The 15706-nt window shown below is 40.1% G+C and overlaps 1 protein-coding gene across 2 annotated transcripts in view; it reads left to right on the top strand.

Moving 5' to 3' along the window:
- Positions 1-15706, top strand: part of TMEM121 (transmembrane protein 121) — a 696740-nt gene that overhangs the window by 498595 nt on the left and 182439 nt on the right. For both annotated transcript variants that reach the window (XM_069208841.1, XM_069208843.1), the window contains one exon: positions 13115-13278. The gene's annotated coding sequence lies outside the window, so the exon portion shown is untranslated. The remainder of the gene's footprint in view (positions 1-13114; positions 13279-15706) is intronic.

The raw sequence follows: 15706 nt of genomic DNA, 5'->3' as shown, positions 1-15706 counted from the left end.
TCGGTTCCACATTTTTGCAGGATAACTATCACCTTAACATTTTGCAACCAATGAAACAATACCAGCTAAATGAGTTCTTAACACTAAACATTTCCAGTCCTCCTTCTGCAGATTGCTTTTCTGGAGGACCATTCACCAGTCGCAGTAATCACAGGCCACCCCCACACCACACATCCTACAGGCCATTCTTCAGCTAACACAAAATCTATGTCAAACACCAGCGGGCACTGATTTGAGCCCCACTCCAGACCACAAATTTCCTTGGCTACCTCTCAAACATAGCTGACTATCCAGACAAATCAAACTCTCAGACTATTCTCCAGACAAGATTTCCCTCGAGGAACCACTTCCCCTAAGCCTTACTACCAAGCCTCATTAATTCTAGCTCATATGTCTTCTCTGGGCTACTTCTTAGATCCCACATCTTCCTATTCATTATCTTGAGCACATTTCTTGTAGGCAATTCTCTGTAACATGTCCCCATATAAATAACCCAGCACACCTATTCCAGATCTTTTTACAGATCACTCTTCTCACAAACAACCAGTTTTGAGACCAATCTCCAGACCACAACACCATGGCCCATACCTAACTCAACCTCTGAGCTCCCACTTAGGACCACACACTTCTCAGATTACTCTCCAGATGAACATCTTTCCCAACCACATGTATCCAGGCTTTACATGCATTGAAATCAAACCTTCACTATACTTTTGTTATTTCTTTTTTTTTAAATTTAAGTATGTCTTTTTTCATGCTCTGTCGAAGATGATCAGGTATTCACTGCAATTATTTTATTATCCTGGCTTATCCATTACATACAAAAGATGATGTAATGGTTAAATCATGGCACTATTTTACAATAAGAACACACAGAGTATGGCTGTCCAATGCTAAGCACTGAGTAGACAGTTTTAAGTATGCTTAATACACAGGTGCCTTATACATTGTAGGCAGTTATTTCCTTGGACAGCGTGTCACTGGGTCAAAGAAGGGCCTCGTTTACCGTGATGGAACATCACACTGTATGTTGCTTGGTAGACTGGACAACATTAACACACTCCCATTTGCCGCTGAGGCATTCAGAGAATTCTGAGGAGCAGAAACTACTTGAAATAAACAGGATCTGAAAGCCCAGTGTACTTTCTGTTCCTACCACTGCCTTCATGCCCCATAAACCTAGGGTTAACCAGGGTGGGCCAGGGGTATCAAAGGTAGACATATGGTGTTTAGATCATACATTTCTGTGGCTATTTTAATTAAGAACTTTTGAGCGTTCCATTGTAATTTGTGGAAATACACCATTTTTAGGTCTTATAACTCTTGCTTCTTTGCTGATTTTTTTGCTTAATTGCCCCAGTTCTGGCGACCCCCAGTTCTGGCGTCCTGTTGACGACTCTTTTCCAAGTTAATCTATGTCCGTGAAACTCATTGACGTATTGAACGACAGACCTATTTATGGATCTTTCCATGAACACAAACAAAACTTTTAGTCTGTCACTTGTTATTGGAACAGTGACCCATACAAGACTAATCATCTAGCACTGGTTGAATGCCACCCTTGAGAGACAGGCCCAGCAGACATTTACAAAAGCACAGTCCAAATACCAAGGGGGATGCCCCTGGAATGCCGATATGGGAATCTAGATGGTTTCAAATATTATAACCAGAATATTTAGACTGTAATATTGAAGAGTAAGCAAGTAGACATTTTCAACCCCCAACTCCACACACATGTAAGCTGACAATATATATATATCTTCAGTGTGCTTAGATGTGGAGTTAAGAACAGTAAATCTATACTTCCTCTATATGCACTTACCTTTCGATATCTTGTCCCTCAAATTTCTACCACTATATTCTAATACCACAATATTGCAATGCTCAAAATTCCGTAGTGCAGTCACACCACTCAGAAAAAGCAACTACAGCATCCTCACAAATGAGTCCTCGTCATAATATTCATCTATCAAAGCAAACCAGAACAGCTCATTCCCTGCTGCTCAACGAGCACCCCAATGACATCCATTTCATCCATTTCCTGTTTCCTAATGCAGGCTGCAAATCATGCCAATTAAAACACACTTTCCATTAAGTTCGCCATATGCCATATGTTATTCGGTGGGTTAAGGCAGCATCATTATATTTCAGAAAATGAAACTTAACATCCACTTAAATAATTAAAGATAATAAGCGAGATGATGTCTATTTTTTCAGCCATCTGCATAAAGTAATTACTTTTTCTCCAGTTAAGGAAAGTCTCCTGGGGATCCGTCTGACACCCTCCGTTCCTGTAGATTTTAATCTGAGCATCTCGGCCAGGAAGCAACTCAGTAGGTTAAGGCGCCAGTAACCTAGGTCATGATTCACTTCGGTTATATTCAGAACTTGGAAATCTATTCATCAAAGGCCAGGTTCTCAAAAACATTTCCATGCCAATGTTGAGCTTATTTGTGCAAATGATAAGTGTAAATTCTTGGTTAATATTACAAAATGGGAATCTACCCCTCACATCAATATGTTATAATATTACATTTGAAAAAATCCAATTGAAGGGAAAGGCATGTTTTGGAAAGTAGGTGAACATTCACAAACTCTATGGTTTGTAGATATTTACAAACTGTCACATAGCACAATGCCACCCTGGATAGGAGGTGGGGGGTACTTGTCTCAAGGATCAAAGTAAATCCGTGTGTGGAAAACATGACAATCTAATTGCACTTTTGCAAAGTATTCACAGACGTGTAAATATATATTTGTATACATGCTGTGTTACATTTGTATGTGTAAGTATTTCCCCATGTGAGAAATCTGTAACTCTATAGAGTAATCCGAAACAACTTTTACTTAGGGTGGGAACATCTAAATGTCATAGCTTCACTGTGGACAAGTTGATAATCCCTTCGGAATTTTTTAAATGTCTAAAATGTTCTAAAAATGCGGTAAAAAACCTATGAAAATGTATTTCTATTTTTTTTTTTTTAAATCAGCCCCCCCCCCCCCCAAGGGTAACTCCTTAGATTTAACAGATAGTTGTCTTCCAGTAGATACCCGGAAATCTTCGTCCGGCACGTACATCTGTTCAAGTCTGACCTTTCCCTGTGTACTGCTCCTCCCTCGGTTCTCCCCCTGATGCATCCAATCCACGGTGGAAGTATGCACTTACAAATATATGTTTTGCTCCAGCAGGAAATGTCTTTCACTTTTGGAGAAATCCCTTGTCCGACCCCCGCATTTGTAGTACTAAGGTGTTCTGAGTACTTTTAAACACTAGCTCTAAATCTTTCTACGAGTTAATCAGGGTCTGCGAACAGGGTGGAAAAATTATGGGCCAGATTTATCAAGGCCTTATGTTGCCCTTGCGTAATGCATGGTGATGCAAGGGCAGCGCAAGCCCTTAAGTGAGATTTACTATGTCGAGCAGGGCCCCTTTCTGTGGCTCTGCATAGCATAGTACATCTGGAGTAATGCAAGGCAGCGTAAGTCTCTGCCTTGTGTTACAGTGTTCTGGGAAGTTGATCCATGTGTGCAGCATCGGTGTTCCCATGCATCCACCCATGATTTTTGATGCATTCCTAGATCTACCAACACTACTGAACCAGGGAATGCGTTAACATGCTATGCCTTCCCAGGGTAGATTAACAATGCATTCCGCACCACACAGAGAAAGAGGAAAACGCCTTAGAGGATTGCTTCTGTGCAGAAAGGTGTCAGTGGTGCTGGGACTAATTTCAGAGTTGGGGTCCTGCTATTAATGATAATACACTGAAGCTATAAGGATTGTGAAAAATCCAAGCTTCCCGCAAAAAATCAAGTGTAGAAAATGTGCTATGCTTGTTCAAAAGGAGAGTGGTAAGGGTGTGGTACGTAGCTGGTGGTGCATTTTGGAGGATTTGTGAGGTATTGCACTGTCAATTTGTCCGAAGACACAGCCTGACATTTGACCTTTGTCTTTAAATGCACAACAAATGTGACACAAACTTTAAAGGCCTTTTTTATTGCTCATTCACCTTCTGAGCTCCAGCATGATTATTTCTGGGGGTGTTGCATCACCCCTATTTTCAGAGCCTACGCATGGTGTCCCTTCCTGCAAAAAACAATCCTGCCTGCAACACAGACACACCATGCACCACGGCACAAAGGTATTTGCATTGGCGATTGGCAGTCACTAGCGCACCAGCACAAAGGGAGAGCAGGAATGCACCGTTTCTTATGGAGATGGTGGATTTCTGCCCTCTGCATTTCACACAGCACAGCACAGCTAGTTGTCTTGCGGCATTGCACTGTCATATGTTAGTAAATCTGGTCCTGTGTGTTTTGCTTATACTCCAAATGCCATAGCCTGCCTCTCCCCGAGGAACACCTTTGTATTTGCCCATCCACAGCTAATAAATGTGAATATTCTTCCTGCATTCACTGGTACTAGAATCACGATAGAGGCTGACATTTTGAGAGAGTCTGATTCAGTTAATCATATTGGCAGCTTCCGGGCATCCATGGCATGATGCCCATCTGTGATAAAATTCTGTTCCTGGTACAATGATGTAATACTTGGTAACTGTTAGGCATCCATGGCAAATGCTTCGAAAAATGCAGGCCCAGGCATCATGTTGGTAATTCCTGCCATATTGCGGGCTGTCCTGGTATGATTGTGTCTGCCACTGACATTATGCTCTTCCTGACAGAACAGCGATCATGCTTCACATACAGTGATTCTGAAAGTATGGCATTAACTCTTAACATATTATGGGAATCCCTTACTCAAAAGTGGACATCCATGCATCCACACCCTTTATAATGCCATCCTTAGCTAGTGAACTATGGTGGTAATTCATTACACATGACAGGATTACATGATATAGTGCCTAACCTAACAATGAGTAATGGTGGTACCTCTTGGCATCTTTTGGGCAGTTATCGAATGATTGAGCCAAGGCACAATTGTGAATACGGTACAAGTAGTCTCAGAAAAAGAGGAACCTCTACAAATAAAAATTTGTAACATGTAGTCTAATGTATATGCTTAGCTAAAATTGCCTTCAAAATGTAGGACACGTACTTTTTTGTCATTGCTTGGCATTTGAGGAGATGTCTGGCAATGTGAAACCTATTGTATTTGTAAATGCTTGTTTACATTGAAACATTACCTGCTTTGTTAATAGAAGATAAACAGATCAACTGTGTATCTCTTTTTACATAAGGCCATGACTGTATGAGACAGAAGGATTGTAACTTTGGGCCTGATTAAGAGTATGACACATGGTCTGCCATCTATGAGGTAGTGGAAGTAATGACCAGGGTCGGACTAGTACCTGCCTCTGAAGGCACTGAAAGTTTTCTGAGTGGCCCCGTGTTTTAGGCAACGGTGCAGCATACATTTTTTTTTTTTCAAAACAAAGTTTGTTTTTTAAAAACAAACTAATCACCCTAACATGCAGGACGTTTTCTTACAAGATGTGAGGGACATTTGTAAATGATTCAGTTCAGGACATCCAGGGTTTCCTAGGCAGCCCCTAACTGCAAACAAGCATTGGCAAAGCAAGTAGATTTTGCCTCTGCTAAATCGGTCATCGCGGTCTGTATCAAAGCACTTTTTTAAAAAAACTTTAAGCCATGTTGTCCAGCAACTAGCGGCACTGTGCAACATTGGAGGGAGGCTCAACATCCTGTGATTCGGGCTGAATCACTTAATTTCACTGTGCTTAAAAATGCATGTGTTCACCTGTAACTAATACAACTGCTGTTCAAGTTAAGCACTCTGATACCTTTGTGTTCTGTCAAGCTATAGGAAGGTGGGAGGGAGACCAATTTGGCTTTTCATGTTTTGTTTTTGGAAGGCAACATCTGTTGTGATGAAGAGTACCACGTGTATGGTCGTTGCTATCCTGTCAGCATGATGTTTTCTAAGATAGGCCATCATTTGTACTTGCAGTGTAATTTGAGGACACTGATGCAAAAAGTTTTGCAAAAACACTGTTGAGGAAGATAAGAAGTGTGAGGAGGGTAGCGCTTTCACAGTGCATTTAGGGGTCATATTTCAGGGAGGAACTGAATGCTAACAAATACACATGGATAGGTACAAAATATTTATTGTTCAACATTATATGCTTATGTATTGAACCATGCTTTAAGTAAGAGGAGGTGGGGAGAGGAACAGCTACAGACGGAGGAGAGAAGACAATCTGCAGATGCACATGTATGGAGTGCTACATAGGAAATTATTTTTTTTAAAGTACCATCAGAGTGCCTCGCCAGTGGAAGGACACTGGCCAGTAGCTAGTTGCCAGTGACTGGTAACTGTACTAGGGCCAAGCTCCATTCCACGGCATGAACAGGCCAGCAGAGCAGGAAGTGATAAAGTAACAACATGCTGACCAATGAGAAGCATTTAAAAATGAGTGAGGTTGGAATGAACCTATTGTAAGTTCAGGTAAATACTGGGCTGGTTCTAAGTCCCTTTTACGATTTGTTTTTTAATACAGGAGATGTTGCAAGCACAGTGCAAGTGCTGTGTATACAAAAATAAAAAAGTACATCAGACTGTTTACTCTATATAGGGCAGATAGTCTGATGCACCTACAGCAACAGCCTCGACTCTAGTGGGCAGTCAGTTTAGGGTTTCCGCCAGCATAGCTAGTGGGGAATGACGGGTCCTGTCCTCTAAATAAGGAGTTCAGACCTTCAGTTTAGCATCCAGGGTACTGTGTCAAGTTTGTGGGAAAGAACCTTTCCCACCTAAACTCTAAATCAGGCCATTTGTTTTTTTCAATTTTCTGAAAATAGTGAAAGGATCTTCAAAAGAATGACAGCATTTTCTGTTTCTTTAATTGAATTTTCTGCATATCAGTGTAACTTATTTAAGTCAAAATGTGTCTGTGACATCACTCAGGTGAAGTGCAGTTTTCTAGGAAAGTAATATGTTGCTGCTTTAGTCTAAAAATATTCAATGTTCACATCCAGAGTGGACAAGCAATCCATGGTTCACATTAGTGTCATTCTATATGAGTTATCCTTCACCTGCTATGAGAAAATAATGACACTTTCTTTAATTAGAAGAACAGCCGCTATATTTATTTTGAAAAGCATACACTATTTTTAATTTGGGACTTCTCTATCAGCCAAATAATGGGATTATGCATAAGACCATATGATTGCATGAAAAAGATACGTTTTTTGTAAAATTCACATAAAACGCTACTTCTTCAGTCAGATGGAAATTTCGCTTTTTCAGATGTTTTCCATATTGGCCCCCTTGATTCGCTGCTACTGTTGCAACAGACTTTGATTTGCTACTGTAAACAAGTAGAAAGTAAAGGCCTAGGGGTACCAAGGAAAGTCTTGGTAGTGATGATCCCCACCGTGATCCTAGTTTACCTTTGTTTGATTATTAGAACATCTAGAGGCAGATTTACAAATATGTCACAATACGCAGCTATGCAGCACCCATTATGTGACTGAGAGCTGGAAAAAGTCTTATCTATTAAGATATGGCACAATCATGCTCTCCTTAGCACTGGTGCACAATCAGGCTGCCTAGTGCCACACACATAATATTGCACCATAGTACAAAGTTACCTTCTCCCTGTGTAGCATAGATTTTCCACTGGGATGGTATGCTTCCTGAAGAGAATACTAAGCGCCTGTTTATCATCTTTGAAGAGGGGGTTACTCAGTCACAGATATGATGGATATCCTGTCCGCCGTATTACAGTTCCAATGTATTCTATGTAAATCGTAAAATGGTGGACGTAATATTCGTCAAATTTGTTACCGCGTATTACCTCCACCAAGATCGTAATCAGGCCCTAAGTCTAGAAAAACATGAATACTTTTTCCACTTTGGATGTAAGCTGAACAGTGCAGCACACCTGCAAAGTGAGAAAAGTTTGGAGATGTAAAAACCAAGTTATCGCCATTCTCAAAGAGGCGGAATTTTTGCTGCAAAACCCTGTTTAGTATTGTCAGTAGATAGAGCTTTGCATCAAAAACCATGGATTGTTGCATGGAAACTCCCATGCACCGGCCATGGAACACCCCTCCGATACACAAAGTAGTTCAAAGAAGGCCAAAGTGCTGCTTTGTGTTACTTTGAGTCAATCTTGCAATGCAAAAAAAACAAGTTTTGCATTGGTAAGTAAATTCCGAATATGCATTTTGCATAGGTTTGTGTTGCTTTTGTGCTGCAAAACTAGCTCAAAATTCTATTAAATCTGCTGTTCTGGAATTACAATGCGATGTGATTTGTGTTGATTTTGAATCTTTTAGAATATAGGTAGAGAGTTTGGCATTTTTTGTGTGATATGCATTTAATTAGCTATATTCATTTCTAAATAACTCACTCTAAAAGCAGTTTGCATTAAATTTTAAAAAGAGCTTCAAGAAGTTAGGAAAATATATAGAAAACTGGGTCCTCTAGCTATAATGCATAGCAATCTGCAATATATTTTCGTCAAACACAATATGCTCAGATTTACATCTAAAAGAAATCATATCTACTGCTGGTGGTAATTGGTAGTAATTGATTTAACGTTCGATATGTTGGAGCTCCTGATAATGAATGTACGTGGCTTGCCTGCGTAGATAGAGATCCAGAGCTAAGAAAACCGAAAGTGCAGCAATGTATTTTAAGTTTAAGTGCATTAGCAGAGTGTTTTGCATGATGCAGCCCAGGTCCGGGCCAGTGTTACAATTGTTATTATGTGGCCAAATTCTTGCAAAATTCACTAATTTCACGTTACTTGAATTATGCTCAGTTTGTTCCAGGTTTACAGTCTTGATATTTCATAAAAATGTCACCATTGGGAAACCAGTGCAATCCGAAAATGTCTTGTGGAAGCTGTAAAATTGATTTGTGTTGCAGCCTAAAGACATTCCCTGCCCAAACTAGTCTTCTGTTGGTATCTTGCCTACCTTTGTATGTAAGGCATGCCTTCACATTCCATTTTCATGGAAGATACCAAGTGCATTTTGCATAATGCTTCTGACTTTTCATGATAATTGCAGCTATTTCGCAAGAGAAAAAAGTTTCCTGGCTCCTTACCCAGCATTCACAAATGTCCTACCCATAATGCCTTGAAGGTTACTAACAAATACTTTTGTTCATATGTACTAGTGAAAAGCAACTGGAATCTACAATTTATGACTGTCTTCACCTATATGCTCACGTTTCTCCTAATAGAAAATGAACTCACAAGTGTTGGTTCATTGAGCTCATATAACATATGTACGGATCCTTAGAAGTGCATTATGAGGTCACTTATGTTAATCGTTCAAAGCTTTTCCAAGTGATTATGAGTTGGGCGCTTAATTCCAACCTGTGCATAAACCCCTGTTTATGCACAGGTTGGAATTTTGAGTTGTTAGAAATTTAGCACATCAATAAATTATGGGATGTGTTAAATAGCTCAAACTGCGTTAAATTGCGGCAGGTCAAACCTACACTATTTACTGTTGGTGCATTAAACACTAAAATCCTCATGGTATTCGCCCACAACTCGTGATATTTATCACATCGATTAATAACGTACCCCGTGGTATCATTATTTATCTTGTGGAACATACATCTCCTATACTCGTAATTAGGGTATAAGCAGGTTATCTCAGTAACCCAGAGTGGAGAGACTCCTGTTAGTGATTGCAGGTAGCATGCTTCATATTGTTAATCATGTAAGATGCACTGGTCACAAAAGATGCTGTGTCTTTGCTGAATCTGCACAGAGCATGTGCTTCCTTTTGACTCCATCCTCCCCTGGACCAAGTATCTGTTTTATGTCTAGCCCTAGGATACTTCTAACACTCATGATGACCTGCTAGACCTGTCACTGTCCTCCCACGAACACAATCAGCAAACAAGCCACAAACAAGCCAATAAATAAGATGAGTTGCTTGGCTCTTGGCACAAGCGCCCAGGAGCTCCAGCAGCCGGAATCACATTTATCTAGGGCTTAAGAGATACACAAAAAGGCAGGCAGCATGCTGTGTATCGGGTACGTACTAGAGATAAATAACCAGTTCATATTTGATTTATGATTTATTGACAAAATATGGAATACAGTCGCAGGCAATGTTGAAATACATTTGTAGTTTCTTTATTTCTGTCAGTAAAGGCATTTGGAGACATATTTAAGAGCCCCTAGCACCATTGGAGCATCACTTTTAGTGAAGCTCGGTGGCACTATGCAGTGCACCGTATTTACGAGGTGGCGTTAAGTCACTTTTTGTGGCTTAACGCCACCTTGTAAATGCGGACCCTTTCACACTCAGCACTTTGTGTGAAAGAGGCATGCAATGGGTGTTGTGGGCATGTCACAGCAACACGCATTACATTTTTACGCTGACCCAGATTTATGGGTTTTCGTAAACCTAAGGCAGTGCCAAAATCTAACGCCACCCCAGAGGTGGCATTAGCATGGCTTTCTCCTCGTTTTTTGATCTTTCTATGTGTGCTGCATTCTAGCACACTTAGAAAGAGCAAATCGCTCTTTAAGATTGTTTTTGTGCACGAAGGTGTTCCTTCCTGGACAAAAACAAGCTCCCCTTCAACACAGCCATTCTTGCAGTCTGGTGCAAGGGTTGCTGCATTCGCACACGGCAGCATATTTAGAACAGGCAGAAACTCATGGGTGCTCTGTATTCTAGTAAATATGGCGCATCCCTGAGTACTGCATATGACGGTGCATGACACTTCCAAATTCGGCGCAGCGACGCACACCATCATTTTCTCCTAAATATGGTCCTTGAGGTTTATTAGAATGGCATCAATGAAAGCTGTGATGTGTCTCCAGTGAAGTGACCTGATGAATTAAGGATTTCCCTGTAGGCCAGACTGCCTCTGCCTCTTATGTTCATCGTTTCGTCAGTTTTACTTGTCCCACATTAAGGATTTGATCTGGTATGAGAGGAGTCCTGTGTGGAGTTCCACTCTGCCTGGTCATGACTGGCTGGGTGTTCCTGCAACAGATTTTTCCTGGGTGTTGAAACACAGGAGCTGATTTGAAGGGATGGAAATTAGGGCTGCTGAAATCGCTCGAGGGCTTAGTGCCAATGACAGCCAGGTTCCAGAATCATGTCACACCCACCCTTTTTCTGTGTCAAGGTTATGCTTGCCTCTGCCAAAAGTATTTCCTACTTTCTATACCCTCTCTTGCCCCTCTCTGCACCCTTGCCCCACACAGAAGCCACTACTGACATCAGGTGCTAAATGTGTGTCTTAAAACCCTCAAAATAGAGTGCAGAATAGCACACAGTAATTTTGTGTCCACACAGTTATTTCTCAAGACAAGGGGTTTAACTTGTAATTGTGCCAGCACTCTCAGGTTGTTACTGTAAAATAACAGTAATAATGTCTGTTGAATTTGCACCCATCCAGTACTGTGCAACGTATAATGGCTTCCTATGTGTGAGTGTATGCAGCCTGTTGTCAGACCTACAGTTAAACAGCAGGTTTCATGACAGGACCGCCAGGATATCAGAAGTACCAGTGGGCCTGAGGTAGCCAGACAAGCAAAACCTGGCATGCCACTGCTCCAGCCCTTTTTTCAGAGGCACTGGTCTGCTGACAGAGTTACTAATTTTTGTGTTTGCCATTCTGAACACTGTATCTCCGTTCAAGATATGGTCAGGAATACATCAAAATTGATGTAACAGATTAATTCTGTAGAAAGACAAATATGTCTAGTCAGTGTTAGTCACATGCTAGGCAATGGCCAGTTATACTGCGGCTCTTCTAGCCTTCTACCAGCTTTTGCAACAGCAGACTAGAGGGCCGATTTTTGAAGAGTGGCGTATCATGTCATTATGTGCCTCTTTTCTTCCTCCCCATTGCACCCCCCTAATGCCACCGTGTGCGCACCATATTTATGATACGGTGCACCAAGGCCCACGTTAGGGAACTAGCGTAAAAAATGTTGATGCTAGTTTGGTGCTCTGCAGGATTAGCACCAAAAATATTGACGCTAATCCTGCAAAGTGAAAAAAGGCCCATTGAAAACAATGTGAGCCTCATTTTAACATCTGCCCTAGGCAGGTGTTAAAAATTATGCTAGAAATGGCCTCCTGGTGCCAGAATGCCCCCCTTGCATACATTATGCCTGGCACAGGCATAATGTGGCACAGAGTTTTACAAAGTGGTGTAATGCATGCATTGTGCCACTTTCTAAATATGGCGCAGCATTTTTGAGAATCTAACGCTAGATTAGCATCAGAAAAATTACGCTAATGTGGCGTTAGGTGACGCAAAGGGTTTCTTAAATCTGGCCATAGATTTATTAAATGCACAAATCTCATTTTAGGAGTCAGGAATCTTTTACCAACTCATAAAATGTGTTTCAAATGATTACTGATTCACAGTTTGGAAGTAGTGTGTTGTAAGCGTCCCTTCCAAATTGTGAATCAGTATATCATGTATCAGTGGTTTCCAACTGGTTTTCTGGTCGCAAAGATTTGAAAAGTGCACTTTGGATCCCTTCCCCTTTGTGAATTTTGAAAAATGTTTCCTGGGAATAAGTAGTGGTTCAAAATAGAAAACTTATTTTAAAGCGTCCTTATTTTCTTTAAGTAAAATTGGCAGCTTTTTTTTTTTTTTAAAGCATGTTCCTTTCTTTAATGTCAATGACAGACATGGTGATCTGCTGACCTTTGCTGAGTCCCAATGTGAGGCATACCTCATGAATATTAATGGAGTAAGTCTGATTGCGACCCACTCTGATTCTGAATTTTGGGAACCATCCTATTGGTACACAGGTCAGTTTGCAAAATTCCACACCGGTAACAAAAATACAAGTCTCAAATTGCAAGTAATTTTTGCAGTGAGTGTGTTAATACATCTGGCCTTTAGTTGCGAACATTCAATGATCTTATATTTATAATTTTAAAGCCATTGGTTTTTAAAGGATAAAGGATCAATTGAATTACATGTAATGAATGAGTAGCTAGCAACATAAGTGACTACAAGAATTCAACTTTTAATGTGGTTTGGTTTGAGTCATATATCAGGGTTGGAGTTAGTAAACTGATTATGCTGGAATCAACCTTTAGATGAGTTTAGGTTCTCAAGTCACTCATATTCATGGATTGATATAAATGTAAACTTATTTTTTTCTTTATTCCCATCCAGCTTTTAATGGCCGTTTCAAGTTGGACTAGCAGTTGATGCTCAGGGATCTCCACTGCTCAACATTTTGGAAGCTGATGTTCTCAAACTCCTTGGATATAAAGTGTCTATAGTCTGAAACAAAGTCATCATTTGTACAGCACCAAAAAACATCACGCTACCGAAAGGTAAAAGTGTTCCTTTTCACAATGTTTGCTTCTGTTTACTGGTGAAGCTTTTTGCTACTGGTCTAGGCATCACGCCAGTATAGTTCTAAATGTGAACTGTCTTCTGTTTTTTTGCATTAAGAAAATTAAAATAAGCATTATTTATGTTTTTGGATTTTGTGTTTTTTCGTTCATTTGTTAAACAATTTAACTCTTTTATCTTCTAAAAAAACCCTCGCACTGTACAGCGTAGCACTGAAGATTTTGAGCACATTTTTATTCACTCGCACATGGAGAAAAACACACAAACACACTACCAAATAAACAAGAGCCCCCACACAATCCGATACCAGAATATCTTTGTCAGAATATCATCTACAAAAAAATGGCTGTAATTGGCTTAACAATATAAATATAAACCCAATGGGATACTTTTGAAAAATGATATTAAAAGCACAATATTTCTGTAGACAATATAATGACATACAACTGCCTTTAATTGTATGATTGGAGATGGTGCCCAGTAGGACACACTCACTTTGCACATAAAGGAAAATATTAAATATTTATTTATTCACTGTGACTCAGTATTCAGTAATTTTGTATGCGACAACATCTCCGATGTCCTTGAGCTAGCGGTAGATAGAAAACAGTGGGGTGCTAAGCAATGTTAGTTACATTTGTGAACCTCTCGGATAACTCTATCTTTTACTGCACTCAGTCACCCAGCAATAAACATCCCAAAAAGTCTCCACTTTTTTCATTGTATTTATCCTTTATATGGCATAAAAGTACTGTCTGACCTGGTGAACAGTTTGTGAATTAAAAAAATTAAAACACACTGCTCTGTTACGGCAAATCAAAATCTTTAAGGAGACAGGTTCATTATCCATATGTGCCAAACTCTGGGCCTGATTTAGATTTCACCAGACGGGTTACTCTGTCATTACGATGACGGATAGCCTGTGCACTGAAATCAAATCCCAGAAAGGATTTCACCTTTGTGACGGAGTAACCCAACTGGTGAAATATAAATGAGACCGGATAGCCTGTCCACCTAAATCTAAATCCTATTATTTCCTATGGGATTTAGATTTCACCAGACGGGTTACTCTGTCATTACGATGACGGATAGCCTGTGCACTGAAATCAAATCCCAGATATGATTTCACCTTTGTGACGGAGTAACCCAACTGGCGAAATATAAATGAGACCGGATAGCCTATCCACCTAAATCTAAATCCTATTATTTCCTATGGGATTTAGATTTCACCAGACGGGTTACTCTGTCATTATGATGACAGATAGCCTGTGCACTGAAATCAAATCCCAGGTATGATTTCACCTTTGTGACGGAGTAACCCAACTGGCAAAATATAAATGAGACCGGATAGCCTATCCACCTAAATCTAAATCCTATTATTTCCTATGGGATTTAGATTTCGGTGGACGGGCTACCCGTCACCGTTGTGACGGAGTAACCCATCCGCCGAAATCTAAATCCAATCCCTCAGTCTCCTTACAGAATTCATGACAACAATCAGTAACAAAGCATGATTTGTTTCTTTCCAAATTCCACCAGATTGCTCTCAGAACGTGTCCTAGCCAATTCTTTTTTAATTTATTTCAAAGCTCCATGTTCACACAGTCAAATTGCTCAAAGTCAATACTTAACGACAAAGTAAGGGTTTTATACCTGGATTCAGTTAGTCCAACGCAAAAATCAATCCTTATGTATGAACTCCAAGTTGATAGTTTTAAGTGCTCCATATTCAAAGTTGTAAATCATACAACAGCTCCCCACCAAGAGTACTAAGCAATCTTGATGACTATTGCAATGTGTGCAGTAGACCACCAATATCATCGAAACCTATTAGGTAGTGTTCAGTTTGTGCTGTTGTGTAATCAATTAAAACACTATTGCAGGATTATTATGGTGTCCAGTGCTTTGAAGAAAGCAAGTGCCCTCTCACATGGAGTCCCCATCAGTTTCAGATAGTTCTCTGCAATTATTAAATACATATTTATATCTGAGTGCTGCTACAACTTTTACAAATATTTTACCTATTCAAAATAGCAGATCAACTGAAAGTTGTCTCTTTTTATAAATTAAATGCAGTTGTAGGACCAAAACACGATTTAAAGTGAAAAGCTAATTATTATATGATTACATTTATACATTTAGGCAGGGATGGCTAAGTACAGGAGGTGGTGCACCACCAGAGGGACAGAGGTCAGTGCCTCTGCTGACATAGCAGAGTGGCATGGTACCCAGTAAAGTGGAATGAGCTCTCAAGTCTTTTGCTTGTCTTATTGAAATAAAGACCAACCATGAGGTTACATTAGGAATGGATCCAGATCTGTAGTACACAGTGGATCTATTTAAACATAGAATAAAAAACCAGAGTGAAAGGAATGAAGGGTAGACAAAAATCAAGTACAGACAAGG

Source organism: Pleurodeles waltl, chromosome 9 (genome assembly GCF_031143425.1).
Source record: "Pleurodeles waltl isolate 20211129_DDA chromosome 9, aPleWal1.hap1.20221129, whole genome shotgun sequence".
NCBI classification, from domain to species: Eukaryota; Metazoa; Chordata; class Amphibia; order Caudata; family Salamandridae; genus Pleurodeles; species Pleurodeles waltl.
This window is presented reverse-complemented; position numbering and strand designations above follow the sequence as displayed.